The sequence below is a fragment of the Diadema antillarum genome, unplaced genomic scaffold (genome assembly GCF_040938485.1).
Source record: "Diadema antillarum isolate AM-2024a unplaced genomic scaffold, OU_Dant_1.0 seq00000020_RagTag, whole genome shotgun sequence".
Classification (NCBI taxonomy): domain Eukaryota; kingdom Metazoa; phylum Echinodermata; class Echinoidea; order Diadematoida; family Diadematidae; genus Diadema; species Diadema antillarum.
This window is the reverse complement of record NW_027271139.1, coordinates 214,114-236,825: the sequence shown is the minus strand read 5'-3', so window position 1 is coordinate 236,825 and position 22,712 is coordinate 214,114. Positions and strand designations below refer to the sequence as shown.

At 40.8% G+C, this 22,712-nt stretch overlaps 1 protein-coding gene across 1 annotated transcript in view; it reads left to right on the top strand.

Moving 5' to 3' along the window:
* LOC139725174 (uncharacterized) overlaps positions 1-22,712 on the top strand; it is a 163,989-nt gene that overhangs the window by 111,008 nt on the left and 30,269 nt on the right. The gene's annotated exons all lie outside the window — the stretch shown is intronic.

The following is a 22,712-nucleotide window of genomic DNA, read 5'->3' as shown; positions in this document are numbered from 1 at the left end:
TGTGCATCAGAAAGAAGCATTCGTGAAGATTGGAATAATTTGTCCCAGCAAACGCGGACAACACATCCTACATGCAAAGGTCCACAATGGAGGAAGCAGAAATACACTCCTCTACAAACAATTAAGGCCATGTATGGAAGCAGATGGCAAGCAGTTGTACACCCGACCTCAGCACGTCTTACCGCATACAACAGCGCCCCGATACATTATTTGGGCACCCTTCAGATCACCTGCAAGTACAAAGACTCCGAGTATAGAGATCAACTTTTCTACTTGGTCGATGTCTCAGGACCAGTGATAATTGGACTACCTATATGCAGTGAGTTACACGTAACAATCCATCTCCGTTGAACTCTGTTAAGGACCTACAAGTGTTCTATCCTGAGCAGTCTGACCGTATTGGTAACTTTCGTGGAGAAGTAGCACTACATGTCAAAGAAGGAGCTGTTCCCACCATTGATGCACCAAGAAAGTGCAGTGTCTACATCAAAGATAAACTCAAGTCTGAACTGGACTCAGTGGAGAAACAAGGCATCATCAGACAAATAGACCATCACACCGACTGGTGTAGTTCGATTACTATAGTTCTAAAAAAAGATGGAACCTTGAGAGTATGCCTAGATCCCAGGAGATTAAACCAGAATCTCAAAAAATGTCCCCATAAGATTCTGACTCTTGCAGAGGTCAATCCAGCTTTCTCCGGAGCAAAGTATTTCTGTAAGCTTGACGCCAAATCAGGATATTGATCTGTTCACTTATCCAAGGAATCCCAGGAGCTGACAACTTTTCGTACTCCATTTGGCAGATACTGCTACACACGTCTACCTTTCGGACTTTCTGTCAGCCAAGACTTGTTCCAGCAACATATGGACCGTATCGTTGGTCAAGTAGATGGATGCATCTGTATCGCTTATGATATTGCAGTTGTTGGATGTACCAAGGCAGAGCATGACCAAAACCTCCACAAACTGATGGAAGTTGCGCAAAGAGAAGGACTTGTCTTCAACAGTAAGAAGTGTATTGTCGTAACTGACAGCATCAACTTCTTCAGCTCTGTATATCCCAGAGATGGCATCCGCCCTGATACACAGAAGATTGAAGACATTCATGCCATGCCAACACCTCAAGACAAAGAAGATTTACAGAAGTACCTTGATCTTTTAAACTATCTTGCTCCACACATCGCCAACTTCTCTGAAAAGGCATCACGCCATTCCATCTCTCTTCCAAGAACTCCCACCAATACTGGTTTACAGTCCATACACGTTTTACCTATACTAGTATCTCACCTCCGCCCCCCCCCCCCCCCTGTTTGTTTCTGTTCCGAACCAGAATGCAATTTAAAATGTGAAGCACTCCCAACATTTCGACCTAACTTGCTTCAAAATATAAGAATTGGATGTGATCTTTGTTTGCTGTAATGAAGAATGTAGAAGGGCCTAATTTTTGCTCATCATTCATGGGGAGGAAATTATGAATGAGTGACATGTGAGAAGGGAGATTGAAAGAAAAAGTTGCAAAGGGAACGATTATGATCACTCCCGCTAATCAAGTCATTTCATTTTTTCCCAAACATTCAGATACACACGAAGTGAACAAACGCTCACAACTCTACACACACACATATACACACACCAGTTAGTGCACTGCGTGCTGCTGAGCGGGTGAGAACGGTGGCGTGCGACTACCGGACCTACTTCTTGAAGGAACAGAGCCGAAATGAGCACCAAACGCAACACTCAATGGTGAAATAAATCACCTTTATGCAACATTAGCAGTCGTAAATATTAAGATTTAAGAGGTTCAGCTGGAAGCCAATATTATGATCTACATGTAGATGTGGAAGAAGTGTACCCAGAGACTGAAATAATGAATTTATCAGGCTGTGAAGACATACTTCAAATAATTTCCCGGTCTTCTCCGTATGATACCTATGGAACATGTAGACACTCGGAGATTACATATCCAGTGCGTGACGTCATCAGGCAAGAGCCTTCTGGCGGACGGTTCAGCAGGGTCTTCCGAACGCTCCTAGGACCGAGTTTTGAGTAGCGACTGTGCAGTAGCAAAATTTTTTTCTCTCTTGATATATGACTTAATACCTTCTTTATACATTGGAATTCCAATGTTCCAAGTTTTATTGCTAACAAATTCCTATGAATGTGTACTTTAAGTCAGGAACCATAATGACTATAACTTATGTTACATTTATCGAAATGTTTGTTGCACGCTGCAATTATTTTGTACATGTGTAATTGTTATCACATTTGTGCAGTGAAACTATGAGTAGTTGTTCACTAATTTTCACAAAAAGTTAATCTCACCTGGATGTAAAAAAACACAAGCATATACATAAATCACTACCTGTGTTGATGATAATGTTGATGATAATCTGAGTACAAACTCAAAGGCTAAATCATTATGTTTATGTATATGGGTCAGAATTGTGAACGATGTACAATTGAGCCAAAACAACGCCAAATTTCAAAAGTAGGAATTACTCCAAATCATTTATCTTACCTGAAAGAGTATGATTCAAGCTTTAATATGAACCCAATTATACTAGGATTTTGTGAAAGGAACAAGTTTTTATTCACCGCGGAAGTTTACCATGTCCAGAGCAGTGAACGTTTGTGAGGAATGATACTGCACAATACATTTGAATACCATTTAACATAACTTGCAACAACCTGATTTGCTTCAAAATCGTAACAAAGTATCTTAAAGCTGGTATCTCACTGAGCGGCGAACGTTTGCGAACGTAGCAAATTTGAGATTCGCCAACTTTTCTAACGAATGTTTGCGAAAAATCAAAGTTCGCTTCTGCCATTAGCAACAGTTAGCGACTTTTAGCGATGTTTAGCGACAATTAGCAACACTTTAGCGAATGTTTGCGAAAGTGTTTGCTAACACAGGTGGCGACTATTAGCGAATGTTAGCAAATGTTAGCGACAATTTTGCAAATGTTAGCGACAATTTTGCAAATGTTAGCGACAGTTTTGCAAATATTAGCAACTGTTTGCAAATCCTTTGCGACAATTTTGCGAATGTTCTTGGACCTAGAAAAGTACCAGGCGATTGTGTATAGTAAGACCCATAAAACTACATAAAACCTTCCTCTGAATTCAGATCTCTTGTGACAACCGTTCAAGATGGATTTCCAGTATATGGAAATAAATTTCTGCCAAGAAGAGGCTCAAGGTGTTGCTATCCTTGAAGAGCTGCTTTGTCAGGCTGCTGCTACAGCTATTGTGCAGCATAAGAGAAATAAAATAAAGAAAAACAAGAAAGGAAGAAGAAAAGAAAGAGAGTCAGAGAGTGCTTGTTGCAGAGGACAGACTTTGGTCAATATGAAAAGCTTTTGCAGCAATTACAATCATGATGGAGATGTCAAGAGCTTCAAGAACTTTTTTAGAGTGGAACCTTGTCTGTTTCAGAAGCTTTTATATAGGAACCATGTGGTTACTTGTTCGCTAGCAGTGGCGAATCATATAAAAATGTTAGCGACACCGTATTACGACCGTTTGCGAATTCTTACGAGTGTTTTGCGAATGTTTGTGAATGTTAGCAATTGTTAGCGAAAATACAAATTCGCAAAGGTTCGCAAAGAAATTTTGAACATGTTCAAAATTTCTTTGCGACAAGAAAAACTGTTTGCGACAATAAAAACCGTTTGCAAACTTTCTTGCGAATGTTAACGAACCTTTTGCAACCGTTTACGAACCCTGGCGAATTTCCAAATTCGCTAGGTTCGCAAACGTTCGCCGCTCAGTGAGATACCCCCTTAAGGGATATGTGTATGTGTTGCCAGAATATTAAGCTTGTACTCTTAACCTGTACGTAATGGTAGACAACTGATGATTTAACCAAATTCGTTATCCCTGTTGAAATATTACTCTTTTGCTAAAACACTTTCTCCAATTTATGCACATTTTACAGAAACTCATTTTTTCGACTTCTTATTTCACTATCCCATACTTTAATCCTTACTCCCAAATAATAAGATGCTTTTTTTATTCAAAAGATTTATCTGATCTAGGGCAGTCTCTGTAACCCAACAAACATAGCATAGCTTTCGTCATGGAGGTTCGCATATAGGTCATGGACGTTTGGAACAAACAAGATATTGAACAATGCAGTTCTCTGGAGTTGGAAATGCATTCTATTCACAACAAACAGCGATTTGATGTCGAGAACAAACTCCTCTGCAAAATCCAATAATTAAAGGGTGTGTACAGTTCTGGTCGAGGTGAAGATTTGGCTTTTAACGTTTTGCGAGATATTCAGAAACCACTCTATGAGATGTCAAAGAGCATGCAGTATTAAGGGGTATCAAAAGTTTTTTCGATGAAAATCGGTTTTGAAATGGCTGAGATATCCAAAAACAATGTGAAACAAAGAGATCCTAATAAAGTTGTGGCATGTCGCCTTTTATTATTAGCACTTTTTTGGATATCTCAGCCATTTGAAAACCAATTTTCATCAAATAAACGTTGAATCCTTCTTAAAATTACATGCTCTTTCATATTTCTTAAGAGGCTTTTCATTATCTCACGTAGGAATGTTCAAAACATGAATCCCTACCTTAACCAGTACTGTACAGTCCCTTTAATACCAATTATCAATTATAAAAGCTTGTTTATCTTTCATGCTGAGGAATCAAAGAAAACACTTTTTCCATCTCTCGTAGATGAACGTACGAACGTACGTGTAATCTCAGTGACGTAGTCTATCTGATGAAACATTACGCTTTGTCGCTAGTATGTTCCATCAAGCAAATCAGTCAACTCAGTAATTATAACGACTACCATTTGCAAATTTCCACTTCAGGTTGAAAGAATCAAATGAAATATTATGTCTTGTCAGTTATAAGCAGGTCATCGGTAACCTCTGAAAATTGAAAAAAAAAAACAAAAAACTATTTCCCTCACACATTGCTTTCATTACCATTACCCAAATAAATTGGATGATGTTTTTGACATGTTTTATTATAACTCTAGATGTCTTAACTGAAGATCGGGTATTGACCCAAGTCCGTATGAAAAAAAAAAAAAACATGCAAGAAGATCGCGTTGAGAGTTCACTGATTTCAAAAATTTAACGCTCCTATTAGTCTAGTGGGATTTAGGGAAAATGTGACTGTCAGAGGCATTTTTTAGTAAAAGTTGGGAACCGGTCTAATTTGTATAATTCAAGTACGCTGAATCAAAAAATTCTGGTTCCCAAGCGGAATTTTGAGTCTAAGAGCATCTAATTTGCATAAACAAAATGGCCGCCAATTCATTGCTTTTTTAGGTGTTTCGATGTTCTAATTTTCATAAAATCTCCTAGACATGTAGAAATAGTAATAATTTCAGAAATTAAGGTGCAAAGACAATAGCTAGGTCATCAATTGTTCATAACTTTTACTTATATATGCAAATTAGGAGTTGCTGCTGATACAGCAATGCATTACCACATATATATGCACATGTATAGTATACTATACACGTGCATATATATACCTACGTGTTCACTTCTGTTTTTAATCATTTTAACAAGTCATCGGGCAAACCAAAAATATTTGGTGTCGCCAAAGTCGAATCAAAATTAATCAATTCAAAAGAATTCAATAAATTCAAAAGAATTGAATTACACTTATGCAAATATCAAGATGCAAATTGGTATACAAGAGGATACATAACCGGTAGGATTCTAGATTCTACAACACATTGCCGCAATATATGGATCTGAATCATAAATCTGATGATAGTTTTCATTGAATCAAGACCGGTTCACAATTCCTAGTGTGGTAAAGAACCAACTTAAAGTATTGAAATAAAATATGCATCTCATTTGCATAATAAATCATTCAAATATTTTTCAATTTTCTCAACATATTTTCCCCTAAAACAAAGTTTTACTATCAAAATGCACCTTGGCATAGTGAAAAAAAATAGATATGCTTTCGGTCAAACAAAGTGTACATGGTGTCATCTGAGCCCAAGGAAAATCAAGTACTGGAATCAACCAATTCAGAATAAAAAAATGAATAAAAATATTTGCAATAACGTATGCAAATTGGTATGCAAGATTCTACAACACATTGCCGCGATTTATGAATCTGAATCATTATAGTTATGATATCAACACATAAGTTGATGATTCTTTTGTGATAAGGAGATACAAGAAAAAAAAAACTATTAGAAATACCCTAATAATCTAGTTTGCATATAAATTATACAAACACTTGGCCATTTCTATGGATATATTCCCTTAAACAAAGTCTTGCTATCAAAATGTACCTTGGCGTCCTAAAATACAGCTAAGTTATCGGGCCAAAAAGTTGTACATTATGATGTCGTCAGAGTCCGAAGTAAATCAATTACTGGAATCAATCAATAAAGGAGAACTGAATGACACTAAAGGGAAATATGTTTGCAAATTGATATTCAAGAGCCGTAGACCAGGCAGGTTTCGAGATTCTACAACGCACTGCTGCAATATATGAATATGTTTCATAACAGTTATTACATCAAGACCTGTTACTGATTCCTGGTGTGATTACGAGAGAGAGAGCAACTACAAAACAACACACATCTATGATCTCCTTTGCATAATAAATTATGCAAATATTCACCCATTTTCTATGCATATCTACCACCAAAACAAGGTCTTGCCATCAAAGTTATCAGGCAATCACATCACTATACATTACTCTATGGATAAGTGCAATGTCACTTTATCCTTCCCTGCATGTACTTTGTCGTTTTCATTGGATAGATTTTTTATAATTATTTTCAATCTGCTGAATTTAAAATCAAGTGGCAACTTTCATAAATCTCATCATAATGTATGTTTTTTTCACCCACTCAGCAGGCTCAAGCAAAAAAAAAGTGTGAGAAAAAACCTGGTATCTCGGGGACAGTGTCGAAAACAGAAACGAGGATGAACGTTGTAAATCTAGTTATCAACACCTTTATATTTTGGCTGAAAAGAAACATAATCTGAGTCGAAAAGTCTATTTCTTTCAATCGAGCTAAATTGATCTACATTCATGCAAGGTTTGCATCATCACATTGTTGCTAACATGCACACACTGCTGTACATCGTAGGCCTGATTTGTGACATTTGCATCGAAAAATTCTGCATTGCTTTCGCATGCACATGAAATCATCTCAAGGTAACTTTGCAGGATTGGAGCTAGATATATCAGTTGTACAGGCTGTAGACAGGCTGTAGATCAAAACCTTCCCACCCATTGTCTACTGGTGAAGAAAGATCAGTTTTGGCACAATGAGCAGGATTTTCTTCTTTTTATAATCTTTTTTTTTTAATACAGGAGTATTGTCGTTGAACTGCTTCCACAAAAGTTCAGTATACTTTTGCCGGTAAAATGGCGGAACATATTTGTGCCAAACAAGCTTGTGTGATGCATCTTTTGAATCGAATATAAGTTTATTCTTGTAAAGAAGACTGATACCAACCATGTTCTTTGAAACCTTTAGTTTTCTTCTCGTACAAGCAGCATCCTTGATGATTGTGAGTCATTGATCACTTGCTTTAATAAGAGTGCTACTGTCAGTATCAGTCTGGCAGAAAAAGCACAACTCCAGTATCTACGGAAGAAGGCCTCTGTAAGGTAGCTATAGGATCGATGTTATCTCTCAAGGGAACAAAAGTAACTTCATGTTCGCAAGGTGGTGGAAAACCCAGGTCCTCTATGAAAAGATCCATATCCTAATTCTTGAGCAGAAATTCAAATGAAACGTGGATATTTAAAAACTATACTTGATAAAGCATGTAATGAGAGGCAAAATGCCGACTATTACGTCTGATATGAAGTGGAATCTATTCTGAATGTTTTGATATGGTTTCTAACGAGTATCCATTATTCTTTAGTTCTTACAATCCACTGGCCCTTAAAGTTAGATGCCCTGTTTGTTGAGAGTGTCATTTCTATGATCTGAATCACACCTGGTGAGATATAAGTCAGACAGACAAGGGAGCGTGGCGTCGTCCAGTTAAGAATAAATTAAAATGCATCATACTTGGTGGTTATCACAAGCGACCAGAAACCCGGCGGAAACCCCCTGCGGGGGCGGGAGTACAGAGAGAGGGACAAACAATGGGCCAGGGTAGCCGAACTGGCTCGTACAGCCATGCGCCTGGCGGCCTATGGAGGGTCCGTGGCTAACCTCCTACTCCGGTCAGTTGCCGCCTGCAGGCGTTCCTACCGGCCTGGGCCGCCATCACGGACGACAAATTTGTGCTATCCGTCATCCAGAACAGGTTCGTGATAGGCCTATCCGACCCGCTCCCAGGGGGCTCACTCAGGGCCCTCTCCCCTCCAAGCACGCGGCATTTCCGTTCCAATATGGCCAGCGAAATTGCCGCGCTCCTCGTGAAGCAGGCCAAAGAGCGGGTGGTAGTCCACTCCCGCCTGTGCCTCTCACCGGTGTTCGTGGTTCCCAAACGCTCGGGGAAGTTTCATATGATTTTGAATCTCAAGGCCATAAATCAATTCATCAATTCAATCAATAAATCAATTCATCCAGCCAGTACACTTTCGCATGAAAACTCTGGCCTCGATTCTACCCATGTTAAGGCCCGACGATTGGGCAGTGTCCATCGATCTAGCCGATGCTTACCATCATGTTCGCATCGCCTGTCCGTCCCGGAGGCTATTAGGCTTCACCTTCGCGGGACGGGCCTATCAGTTCAGGGCGCTCCCCTTCGGGTTAAGACCCACCCCCCCCCCCCCATCTGTTTACAAGACTGGTTTCGGCGGTCGCCGCCTTTCTACAGCAAAGAGGGATAAGGGTATTCTGCTATCTCGACGACTGGTTGATAGTCGCAAGCAGCCCTCATTTGCTGATGGCACATCAGGACTTCACCCTTTCGGTTGCGCAATCCCTAGGCTTTCTTATATCGAGATCGATTTGCCGAACCAGCTGGCTCGTCCTACTCCAGAGCGGGTCGGGACGATTCTAGCCACCGCAAGGTCCCTGCGGAACAGGCTGGCTGCCCCCCGCGAGGACATGGCTCCAGTTTTTGGGGTATCTCGAGAGCTTGGTGGACGTGCTCCCCAACTGTCACCTGCACATGCGGCCGTTGCAATTTCACGTCCTGCAGGCGTACAGACCGAACACGGATCCGCTTTCTACGTCGATCCTAGTCTCTAATCGCATCCGGGCTTGCTTAGTCCAATGGATGCGCCAACCATTCCTCAACCAGGGCAAGCCCTCAGAGCGCCCCTGCCCTCGATAACGGTAACGATGGATGCGTCGTTGGAGCGGTGTGTGCCGGGAACATGGTATCGGGGAATTGGGCTCACCTCCCACGTCTACCGCACATCAACCAGCTCAAGTTTCGGGCCGTGATGTTAGCGTGCAGACACTTCCGTGCAGGGTACAGGCGATTTCCCCCGTGGCAGTTTACCTGCTGGGGCAGGACAATCTAATTGCCGACTTTCTTTCCAGGGGCAGGGAATTACCATCCGAGTGGATGCTACACCCCGAGGTCTTTGCAGGGCTACAGACGACCATGGGCCCCCTTTAGGTCGATCTGTTTGCCTCCAGTCTGAACCACCAGCTCCGGCTCTATTGCGCCCGGTCCCGCGACCCGGAAGCTTGGATGGTGGACGCATTCTCCTTTCCCTTGTGGGGGGGGGGGGATTCGGGGGTATGCCTTTCCCCCGATCGCCCTCATTCCCCGGGCATTGGAGAAGACCCAGGAGGACGAGGTGTCCGTTCTCCTGATAGCCCCTCGGTGGCCCAGGAGGCCCTGGTTTCTGACGTTAATGAACCTCGTGACGGGTCACCCCCGGGCCCTGCCGGGTTGCCCGGACCTGATCAGACAACCGTTGTCCGGGACGACGCACAGCAACCCGACAGCATTACACCTGATTGCGTGGCCATTGTCGGGCAGGCGGGTAGACAGGTGGGGCTCTCCCATAGGGCAGCGGAGTTCATCGCCCACGGTCATAGAGACTCGACGGTACAGTCTTACAACTCTAGGTTGACCGCGTATTTCGCCTGGTGCGAGGAGCAGGCGTTAAGTCCCCGGACCACGCCTTTCCACAGGATGGCTGATTTCTTCATCCACCTGTTTGATAAGGGTTTGGCTTTACGGACCATCAGGGCCTACCGATCCGCGATAGCCGAAGTGCACAGTGGGTTTGAGGATGGCAGTATGGTTTCGAATGCGCCTACCCTGACTAGGTTGTTTAAAGCGTTCTTCTTAAAGAGGCCACCCACAAAGATTTTGCTTCCATTGTGGAGCTTGCCTCGCGTTATGAGAGCGTTAGCGGGACCTCCCTTTGAGCCGTTGGCCAAGGCGTCCCTTGCCAGGCTCACTTGGAAAACTGCTTTCTTACTGGCGGTGGCCTCTGGTCACAGGCGGAGCACGTTACATGCGTTGTCCACCGCGCCAGGGCACATCCGTTGGGTGATGGTGTGAGATTGATTCCGAGCCCCACGTTCATAGCCAAGAACCAAACGAGCTCCACGAAGTCAGTGGAGATTTTCATTAGTCCGTTGATGGCATTTTCGTCTGTTCCCAAGGACAAAGTGTGGTGCCCAGTACAATCCCTCAAATGATACTTGAACCGGACAAAAAGCTCCAGGAAACATGATCAGCTTTTTCTGATCTGCAAGGAACCTCACTCACCAGCCTCTCGGGATTCAGTGTCGAGATGGATAGTTAACACCATCAAGGCGGCAGGCCCGGAAGCCCTTACGGGACCCGATCTATCCCACGCGCATGATACAAGGAGTATCAGCGCATCGTGGGCTCTGTTTGCTGGTGTCAGTCAGGAGGACATTCTGAAGGCAGCGTACTGGTCCTCGGCCAACTCATTCATCTCTTATTATCTGAGGGACGTCCCGGCGTCCGAAGCGGTCTTTTCTGGTGCGGCCTTGGCTTTGGCGTCCGAGACATCTAGACCTACTTCCTACTTGGTGAGTTTTAACGCTCCTCCCTTTTCTGTGTTGGTCTAGTATATTGTTTAGGAAAGGGGACGGATGGTTTTTACTGATGTAGATCATAAGAATCAGGACTGATTCTATTATCAATGAGGTAAAAACCATCTGTCTGCTTTCGTTCCCACCCTCCTTCCCCTCTCCCCGCGTTAGGGGTCTTTTTCTGCGGTATTTAGAGGAAGAGCAGGCTGGCGTACGGGTGGACGCCAGTGGGGCCCACACACGGGGGGAGGTAGGTGGGGACGTTAAAGGCTTCTGTTGCATATAGCTTGGCACGCGCGTGCGACGCGAGAGGAATAGCATATTGTTTAGGAAAGCGGACGGATGGTTTTTACCTCTTAGATAATAGAATCAGTCCTGATTCTTATGTTTAATATGGAACCACCTGAATTCATTACGAACCTTTTTTTGTTTTGATTTCGGGATAACAAACCTTTGGAATAATGAATCCAGGGAATAACAGACATTCGTGTTAACAAATCTTTGGAAGAGCGAACATATCATAGTGTGACCTTAAACCTATTACTAAATCATCACTTTTTTTAACATGTGTTTTCAAAGTAAGCACAAAAGCACAAACAACTTGACGATCTCTCTGTCTCTTAAATGTAAAATTTATTTAAAAAATGTATCAGACAGAATTGCAAATTAACTTCGCTTTTCATTGATGAGTATAAAAACACAATGTCATGATAAACGGAGGACCTCCATGTTTTTATCAGACAGTAATTGTATACTGCATTACTTTTGTTCACTTATGACGACATTTCAATGAATAAAAAATAAACAAAAACAGCTCCTCCAGAGGAATTCGGTATAACGGGAGTGCACTGGCAATTCTTTTCTCTCTGTGTTGGAGCTCAATCGCTTCGCCATTTCTTCTCATTTTCATTCATCTGCTTCCACGTTCTTTTGAAACTTTTACTTTTTTCTTGACACATGCCCATTACAAACTTCTTCTTTTTTTTTCATCCTTTTTGTTCCAATATATTCTGAATGTGACTGCGTAGCCCTTTTCGGATTTGTTTTTGGTTTGTTTTGTTTTTCTTGTTGGTCACAGCATGTTCAGGCTACTTAGGGAATGAGAGCAAAATCATTGTGAAGAAAAAAATAAGAATGTATAAAAGCACAGAATATAATTTATGACAGTTGCAGCAAACGTCCATGATGGAGACCAAAACTGGGTGTGTTCTGTTTGAGATGGCAGCTACCTTACTCAAAAGATATACACGGGGAGCATCTGTCACTATAAAGTGGCACTGTTTCTCTATCTCCTACTTTGTAATCCATGGACTTATTCTACCAACAAACATCCGTCAGCAAAACGTTTTCCTTTTGTTATTGCAGGTAAATTGAATACTGAACGTTATTCACTTTTGGGTATGAGTTACTCTGTGATTTGATAATATTTTCAAGTAACATTAACTTATCGTACAATGACGTAATTGTAATTATCAGAAATTTCCTTTCTCGGACCGAACGCCCATGAGCGAAACTTTCAGAACCTATAACAGTGCAAATTGTCTTCAAAACCTCATCAGAAAGAAATCTAAATGCACAGAAATTACAGATTACGCAAAATTTCAGTTTCCTATAACTTGGTTTTCAGTGTTTAGCTGTATTTATATAATTAGAGGGAATACAAGCATAAAATTGCAAGCAAATTTTGAGCTGTTTGTTCATAATGATCACATACCGCCTTAAAAATTCTGAAACTACAGCTCTCTAAACTCATTGTTTACTTTGTAAAACTTTTCTTTTCGTTATTTGAGCTGAAAGTTTAAAAGAATAAAGGCACTTTCGAGACAAGTTATCCCTATTGTTCGGATTGTTTACGTCACGGACGTTCACAGAAATTGCCACGGACATTCATTCTACCACTAGGGTCATGTTCCAGGATGGATAGCTAATCAACAGAGAGTATATAGCCTTCCTGACTCTTCCAAAATTTTGAAAAGGTATCTTCAATGCAAATTACTAAAATTTTCACACCTTTTCAACATATATATTGCTCAGAGAGGGAGTAGGAGGTGGATTTTCAGAGAAACTATACACTATTTGCTCGGTTTTCGGTGAATCGTATAGTCCAAAAACTGCAGACAAACCCCAGTCCGCTCCAAACATGACGTGCAGCTCCTCAGCTAGAGAGCCAGAGGTAAAATTTACCAGCTCCATCAAAGCAAGATGGTGCCCCGCTCGGTAACGTTTCAATCATCACGGACGTTCTCTTTTTCACGGAGGTTCATCTAAAAATGTAATTTCGGTTCGCGTTTGACAAGGGATGAGCAGAAACTCAAAACATACATATTACCATGTGGCTAGATCTTAGTTGATCACGACTCAGAAGCTGAAAGTTTTAAAGAATAAAGGCACTTTCAAGACAAGTAATCCCTATTGGTCAGATTGTTTACGTCACGGATGTTCACAGAAATTGCCACGGTCATTCATTCTACCACTAGGGTCATGTTCCAGGATGGATAGCTAATCAACAGAGAGTATATAGCCTTCCTAACTCTTCCAAAATTTTGAAAAGGTATCTTCAATGCAAATTATTAGAATTTTCACACCTTTTCAACATATATATTGCTCAGAGAGGGAGTAGGAGGTGGATTTTCAGAGAAACTATACACTATTTGCTCGGTTTTCGGTGAATCGTATAGTCCAAAAACTGCAGACGAACCCCAGTCCGCTCCAAACATGACGTGCAGCTCCTCAGCTAGAGAGCCAGAGGTAAAATTTACCAGCTCCATCAAAGCAAGATGGTGCCCCGCTCGGTAACGTTTCAATCATCACGGACGTTCTCTTTTTCACGGAGGTTCATCTAAAAATGTAATTTCGGTTCGCATTTGACAAGGGATGAGCAGAAACTCAAAACATACATATTACCATGTGGCTAGATCTTAGTTGATCACGACTCAGAAGCTGAAAGTTTTAAAGAATAAAGGCACTTTCAAGACAAGTAATCCCTATTGGTCAGATTGTTTACGTCACGGATGTTCACAGAAATTGCCACGGACATTCATTCTACCACTAGGGTCATGTTCCAGGATGGATAGCTAATCAACAGAGAGTATATAGCCTTCCTAACTCTTCCAAAATTTTGAAAAGGTATCTTCAATGCAAATTATTAGAATTTTCACACCTTTTCAACATATATATTGCTCAGAGAGGGAGTAGGAGGTGGATTTTCAGAGAAACTATACACTATTTGCTCGGTTTTCGGTGAATCGTATAGTCCAAAAACTGCAGACGAGCCCCAGTCCACTCCAAACATGACGTGCAGCTCCTCAGCTAGAGAGCCAGAGGTAAAATTTACCAGCTCCATCAAAGCAAGATGGTGCCCCGCTCGGTAACGTTTCAATCATCACGGACGTTCCTTTTTTCACGGAGGTTCATCTAAAAATGTAATTTCTGTTCGCATTTGACAAGGGATGATTAGAAACTCAAAACATACATATTACCATGTGGCTTGATCTTAGTTGATCACGACTCAGAACAATGTCGCCAATAACGTTCAATGGGCTACGATATATATTAGTAAATAGCGGATGCACGTCCATGACAAAAACTGAGTATAATTTTGCATAAAAGAATGTTACATCCCATGTACAGCCAGCAGACATACAATTTTTTGCAGGATATGTACATTAGGTGGAACACCAAATTTGTGTATACATTACAGTTGGGACAACAAAGCAGAATTTGCAGCAGCGATAGGGATAGAAGCATCACGGACGTTCGTCTGTTTAGGACTTTGATATTTCAATTGTTCTCTGTAATTTTATACGTGCTCATAGAGTTCTTTTTGTGGTACGTACCAATGATATGTCAGATCCAGAACACGGTCAGATAGTAGATGCCACGTACCTTATAAAGTCACATTATTGGTTTGAAAAACAAAAATTATTGTGAAAATAGCATTTTTACTGTATATTTACCCTTTAACCCTTACTGTACTGGGCTATTTGGCTCCATGAAAATTATGGGGGGGGGATGCCCCCCCCATTGATCTCGGAAACGTAATGTCCGATGAAGTTGAAAATTTGCATGCTGATAGATCTTCGCGTGCTGAATCTGATGGTGTAATTCATTTTAATCAATTATGCAAATTTTATGCATAATTAGCTAATTAATTATTCATAATGCATATATTATGCATTTGGGGGATATTTTCATAATTTCAGCCTAAACAAGTAGAAAATTACATGAAAACTGTGTAATAATGAAGAATAATGTTTCCCAAATGTGAAATGAATCAGAGAGGGAAAAAAATGAGAAAAAAACAACTTTTTGTTATGTTTTGTATTGCTTTTATTTCTTATGTTTTCTATTGTTTTATATTCCTTATGTATATTATTGTTTCTAAACTTTTCCCAATTTATTTCAGAACAATATAGAAGCATGAACCAAGTGACAAACCAATTCCTGAGCAAAATTTATAAAGTAATGCAAGCCATGGTCTATTGACAGTATGTATAAACTGTACACAAATATATGCAGCGATTAGCCGTTTTAATGACATGCGCATACTAATTGGCCCATAACACCCCCTAGGTAGGTCCGATATGGACAAATGTATCAAAATGTGCGCAAGACTTCAGGGGAAAAAGTCATGAAGCGAGAATCGGAAATTCCCAGCGGTCGCGATGCGATCGCCAAAAGTATGGAGGGGGGGCCTCCCAGGCCCCCCCCCCCCCCCAGTGCAGTTAGGGTTAAGTCCTTGTAAAATGCAAAATATCAGTCAAAAGTAAACCAACCCATACATTTCCTGAAAGGAAATTCACCAGGCTTTGAGATGATATGAAAGAAACTTGTTTCTTAGATCATCCTGGTGTGTTCTAAGGGAAAGAGTGCCATAAGGTGTGAAAATTGGCAATTGTACATCAATTCTCACCCATATATATTCCATATGTTGTTCTTGTCTCATATTTTCAAATATATCATTAAGATGTATACAAAATTATTGTTATATGCTAGTGTTAAACTGCATTTTGTAACAATTAGTGTGAATACATTATTGTTTTATTCATCTTATCTTTCAATATGAGATGTGTCGAGATTTATTCAGTATATGTGACCTTGCACCTCAAAACAAACAAAATGTCGCCAGACATAAAGTTTTAGTTAAGACCATATTCTGAAAGAGCAGATTTTAAGCTTTAAAATAATGTATAACTCAAATCAAATGGACTCTCCTAATCTATTTAAATATTGGAAAGAAAGCACAAACTCAGGAAAAGTGTGAACTGAGAAAAGAGGCTCTGAAGTACAGTGTCTATTCAAGCGCTTAATCTTTACCAAACCATGCTGACTGTGCGATGAATGGGACAAAAAACAGGAAGTAAACCACCAGAGTAACAACAATGAAGGGATTATCAGATTAAACTGAAATTAAGCATGCTTCATTAACACATTCTGTCCATAATTAATGCCAACTTTCAAGTCAGTAGCACTATCCTTTCAAAAGTTATTAGAGTTGAAAGTGAAGAGTGTGGACAAGGTTTTCCAGAAATGAAAAAGGGATTCTAAAGACACACCTAATCACACTATTCTAACAAAAATGTTCGAGATAAACTGCTAAAAATACACACTTTCCTGCCCGATTTATGGTACCAAATTTTAGCATAATGTAAAAGAAGACCCGCTCTTTCAGAAAATATGGAAAAGTCAAGTTCGGCTAGGTTGACCCTTTTCACTTATTTTCAGTCCTCACGCAAAATCAGTGTGTGCGACTTTATGTTCGTTTTGAGGTGCACGGTCACATATATCATACATGAGAAATGTAAAACAGCATTATACTGATGAAAGGAATTTTCGAGCTGTTGCATGTATGAGACCAGCTGTTTCAGATTTCATTTGCCTGCCTGATTATAAAATGTCTAATTCAACGTATCTGTGCAGATCTCAAACAAGCCTCTGACGTTTTTAGTATTCTGTGTCAGAGATTCACATTTGTAATACTTTGAAGATCAATGTGAACAACATTTCTATATGTATAAGTGTAGTTTTAAAAAAAACATCATTGTATCTTTTCAGAAGGAGGGGATGTTGTGTTATGAGCACACTACATTTATCACAAGTGTATGCATATCATTTGTATTCTATTATTGAGTGATATGGTCAGAGCAGCAGTCATTACCATGACACTCGTTTGTAATTGTGGATTAAAGTTGTTTCAAATTTATTTTTAAACAACTGTATATTTGTTCATCATTGAATCAGTCCACTATTACAACAATGCGCAGATTAGTGTAGAACCTATCCTTTTCTACTGGTTCTACCTGAAGTGTTGGGGCATATACACTGAACAAAGTGATATGTTGCCCATTGTAAAGAGAGAAAGGCATGGACATAATGCGGTCAGAGTGGCCTGTTGCAGGTTTTTTAGCATGGAGGTGATGGAATTCTTGACCATAGCCAACTCCTAATAGGCATCGTTCACACTGAGGCTTGCCAGACCAGTAGAGTGCGAAGCCTGCACCATGTTCTTTAAGGTTACCTCATCTGCAAGGTGGACTGCATTGAGAGCAGCTATGTCTATGTCAAGTCTGGAGAGCTCATGAGCGATGAAGGCCGTTGTTGAAGTCTGTGGCCGTCAGCGTTGTCTAGCATAGTTCTGATGTTCCAGCATGCTAACTTGAGTTTTTGTGCACCTTCTGAAGGAGGTGTGATCCTTTTCTTCTGTTTTGTTTGACCGCTTGGAAAATGCCCATTGGCACAGAAATCCAACACATTCACATGCACAGCTTTTGAACATGCACAACAATCATACCACAAGTGGAAGGAAAAACAAAAGGAATATATCACACTCATGCATTCAGTAAATTCCAAACAGAAATAGAGATAAATAAGCAAGAAACACCACAAATTAATGAACTTTACTTCTAAGGGCCATTAGAACAGCAACAAAATATCTAGTAGTTACAGTCTCAAGTAAAGAATATGACACTGCCACACACAAAAAAAAATGCTTAAACAAAGAAAGGACAGTCTATTTTTTTATTCAAAATATTGTTAAAGTGTATCTGCACCCTGAAATTTATTTTTCTGACATTGTAGGTTGTTGTACTGGTAATATCCCTGTCAAATATAAGAGTGCAAAGTTACATACAGAGATATAGCAATATATAAAGAGAAATAGAGCAATCTCTAAAATGCCAAAAATTAAATGCACCTTGATCTAAGAGTAGTAGCCTGGCGTTATCGACTACGTTCGCTTGCGTAGTTCAATAATTTTTTGTACGATCAGTGTACGATACTAGTGCTCTCAAAACACGCAAATGCACGCAAATGTTCACGTACGCAGCTAGGTTAATGCTGCCGCCGAGCTGCGCCATACGCCCACGCTGCTGGGCCACCAGGCAGCCAGCCGCGGCAGCATCTACTCATGCGGATGCATATCCGGCTCGAGAGCTAGAGAGAGCCAGCATGTGAGGCCATGCCGGTGCGGCATGCATACAGTGGACTGGCCCAGCGTCTATGCACAGACTCCCGAAGCTGTAGTCCCGTAGTACTACCTAGTAACTGTGCACTCTCAAAATAAAATTGCAAGACGCTCCGACGATGGAAAATCTGATACTGAACACAGTCCCGGTCATAAATTTTGATTCAGTGCGCTTGTAGCAATTTTAAACAGGGTGGCGGTATTCGAGCCCCTGGCGAGGTGCGGGCACCTCACTACTAAAATAGACGTCTGACGTTATAGTAACTATACACAGCCCAGTCGCTGTTGCACAGCGTCTGGTAGGTCAGGCTATAGGCAGGGCTCCACACTAACTTTTTTGTTTGGTGGCCCGATGGGGCCACCAAAATCCTCAATTTCAAATTTGTGGTGGCCCCAGAGAAAAATTTGGTGGCCCAAAAGAAAAATCCAATAAAAAACATTAAAAGTTCTGTTTTTTTTTTTAATGAGTCAGATATTTAAGTTTTATCATAGTAAGACTTGGAAGTTGGACATATCTACTCATTAATAAACCTCAACAAACTTGCAACACTTACTCTCAGGCACTCATTCAGTCCTTTTCATCCATGCTTTAAACAAATTTGACTACTAAAAAGTAACAAATTTATTGACATACAAGTACTTTTCAAAAATATTTGGTGGCCCGAGGCGGGCCACCAAATTTGCCCTTTTTTAAAATTTGGTGGCCCGACTTTCATTTTTGGTGGCCCCGGGCCACCGTTAGTGTCGAGCCCTGCTCTATAGGGATCTAACGTTAGACACCCAGATCTAATCATTGATAGGTCTAGTACTTAGGCCTAACCCTGTTACTTAATTAAGTACCAGGTACTAGATCTACTAGACCTCTAGACCACACAACAGAGTATACATCTAATGTTAGAGTTAACGTTAGACCTAACGTTATCTAGATCTTCACGGGTTGGTGACAGCTGGTGAGTGTTTCTGAAAAAAAATCCACCTTCGTTTAATACGACTAATTAGTTTCGCGCCCTCTCTCCCGGCTGCACTATACCACCTGGTCCAGCAGCGTATTGATCCAGATCCAGATCCAGATACTCTGATTACTATTCTGGTGAATACCACTTAAAGTGTCAATTTCAAATTTTCATCATTCATCATGAGTTACGGCTGTTTGCCTTAGTAACTTCCTGTTGAGTCTACATAAGACAAACAGGCTTGATGAAAACTGAGGGAATAGCGTGCAAATTCAGCCTGATTCTGGTGTTCTGATGATGATGATGTTCTGTACAGTCCAATAAATGTCGACGATTTGTGAAGGCGGAATGGCTGTCGAAAGTCAGCTGGCTTGAAGTGTTCTTCACACAACCTTGCGTTGTTTTACAGGCCGGTCCCGGTCCACTGTCATACCAGCAGAACAAATATGCCGTTTCAAGTTTCTCATACCATTTTTGGATCAGCTCAGGGCATTTCCTCTGATCCGGAAATTTGAATATTGCAAAGTTCGGAGTGGTGTTCCAGCAAAGTGGTGCAACGCGTGTAGGCATCTTTAATGTAAACCAAGAGTCGATCGAGTTGTGATCGCCAAACGCTTACTGGTTAGTTATACCAGGCGCATCATCCGGCAGGTGGGCCGGCCGGGCCGGGCTAGCGCTCCTACGATGCTTTCTAGTTCGGTACATGTCACACTATACGGGCATTAAGGCACACGATACCGATATATACAGTATTCGATATAGCTGTGTGCAGACGGAGGCCAACGAAGGAAACGTGCACACACCAATGGTCGACGCGCGGCTACTATTTTCAGATTTAGCTACCATTGCAGCACGCACTAGTGCGTGCTGATTTATTAGAATTAATATTTCACAATTTTGGGCATTTTTTGTGATGGGATATAATTTTCTCTAGAGTTCTTAAGACATGCTCTCACACCTCTCAAAAATGAATTTCTGGGTGCAGATACACTTTAAAGAGATAGTTTGTATCATGTGAGAAATGACATAAGGCGTACATTTCAAAAGTAAAATACTAACAGGCTGTGCACTAATATATTCTAATTAACTAACTCACAATCTGTTTTAGTCTTAATACTATTTCTTTAGATTTTGTGATTGACAGTTACTAGTTTTTTGTAAGCAATTCCATATTTTGAAAATGGCTGGAAGTATTCTCATGAAAATCAAATCAATGTACGGCTATATGTATGTTAACAGATTGTGATTATTTGGAGAAAGTTGTGGGCCATGGGGTCAAAGGTCAGATGTCAAAGATCTAACAATACTTGCTTCAAGGAATGTATATTTAACCACTCAACAGATTTTTTTTGTGTGTCATTAATCTTTAAATTGTGTCATTTTAACTTCTTGCCAATGGTGAGATATTGTCGTCTACAATCCCACAATGACAAGGTGTACCGTAGACCTAGGGGGCCCAAAGTCCCAAAATAAAGGCATCCGTTTTAAAAAATGTAATATTTTTCTCTATAACTAGAAGTTGTGGAGCTAGGTTAGGTCTATGAGTATGTTCATTGATGGCTGTAGTTTTCAACTTGGTTTTAACTTTTTCACATTTTCATTACAGGTACTTTCTTGAAAATACGTGGTCAAATTACCACCAAACTTGGCTGGTATTATCATTACGATGATAAAATATTTGCACAAATGTGCACCATGCGCCACTTGCCCCTTACAGGCCTAGAAACCCCAAAATATACAATCTTTAAAAGAAAATCTTCTATAAACCAGAAATCTCCCTCGAGTTTGCTATGTCCTTCTTCTGCAAGAATGTGTGGAAGGTGAACTTGGGATATTCGGATGAGCGCTAGATCCACTGGGTCTCTCGTTCATGATAATGCACCTGTCAATTGTAAGACCCACTATGTGACCCCCGGGAGAAGTGCGTCGTGGGTGAGTACTTGCGCCAAAATTATGGACTCAGGGCACCGTCAAGGACACCTTTGGTGAGTTGCGCCAGAGACGTTATGGTGGGGCAATGTCAGTCTCTTTACTGGGTGGTACGGTGGTATGTGCGTACGGGGTGCGTCCAATTTAGTCCACTGCTGGCACTACTTTCAGCACCGAATGCGCGTTGTATATGCACACGTACGCACAGGACCGGTACCGTATACCGTGGACGCGTCGATCAACGCATGTACATGAATGTAGAATCAGTGAATGCATGTGAACAAGAACTCTTCAAAACAACCAGTAAATACTATTGCAGTTCAAATATTTGACAAATGCAATAATACACTTCAAAAAAACATCAGTTTTTCAAAGCCGATTGAAAATGAATGTACATGTAGGCCTACCTATTTACGATTGCTATCTTTGAAAGTACATGTATTTCGTGTGGCAGTGCCGTGCGGTTGCGATTGCTGCTGGTTTGGCATTGAAAATGCACAGCGTTCAATACAACATGTGGGCATTAATAACGGTGCATGCAGTAGAGTCGGATGCAGTGGTATACATACGATACTACTGCCAGCCCCACTCGACTACGAAAAAACAATCCCGCTATAGCGCAACGTACAATATGCACGCGCATGCACATTAGTTGTAACCGTGCAGCAGCACATATTCACGTGCATGCACTGCACGATCCATATGTACTCGAACAACAAATTTGAATTTGGAGGGGGAAAATGTTCAACAACAAATATTTACGAGGGATATTTTTCCATATCAAAACTACTGTTATAATTTTGTTATATTTTAAGGTCAAAATTTTCTGTTGATAGATTTTAATTAGTAGCAGGTGAAAATAAAGAAGACACAAGTTATAGACACTAAGAAACCTCCAAAACCCAATGTGCATAAGATGGAAAGTCAAATTCTGTGGAGGTAAGTCCAAATTGCGATGGAGTGTGCATATAATTCATTGAATGGTGAGTCCAAAGTGGCGACGGAGGGTGTGTAAATGGTAATAAGAAGTGGACTCTCCTTTGACCATGATTAACATCTCTCGGGGGTCACCTAGTGGGTCTTACAATTGATTGGTGCATAATAGTGGCCCAATTGTCTTTAAAAGGATATGACATGTTGAATAAGGCCAAAAACTAAAATTGATCTTTCTGCCTTCTTCCTTCAATTTTTTTTCAGATTGTAACAGAATTTGACAGAAATTTTTCGGACTGTTAGAGGAGACAAAGCTGTTCATGTGGTTCAGATTCCCTCCACGAGTGCCATTACAAATAAGCACTGAAGAAGATATCATTTTTGGGCTCCAATTCACTGTTTTAAGGATCAAAAACAATTGTGGGTAACATCTTTCTCAGATCATGTAGGACGTTCTGGTGGTATTGAATGTATACCTTCACTAGAAAGAAA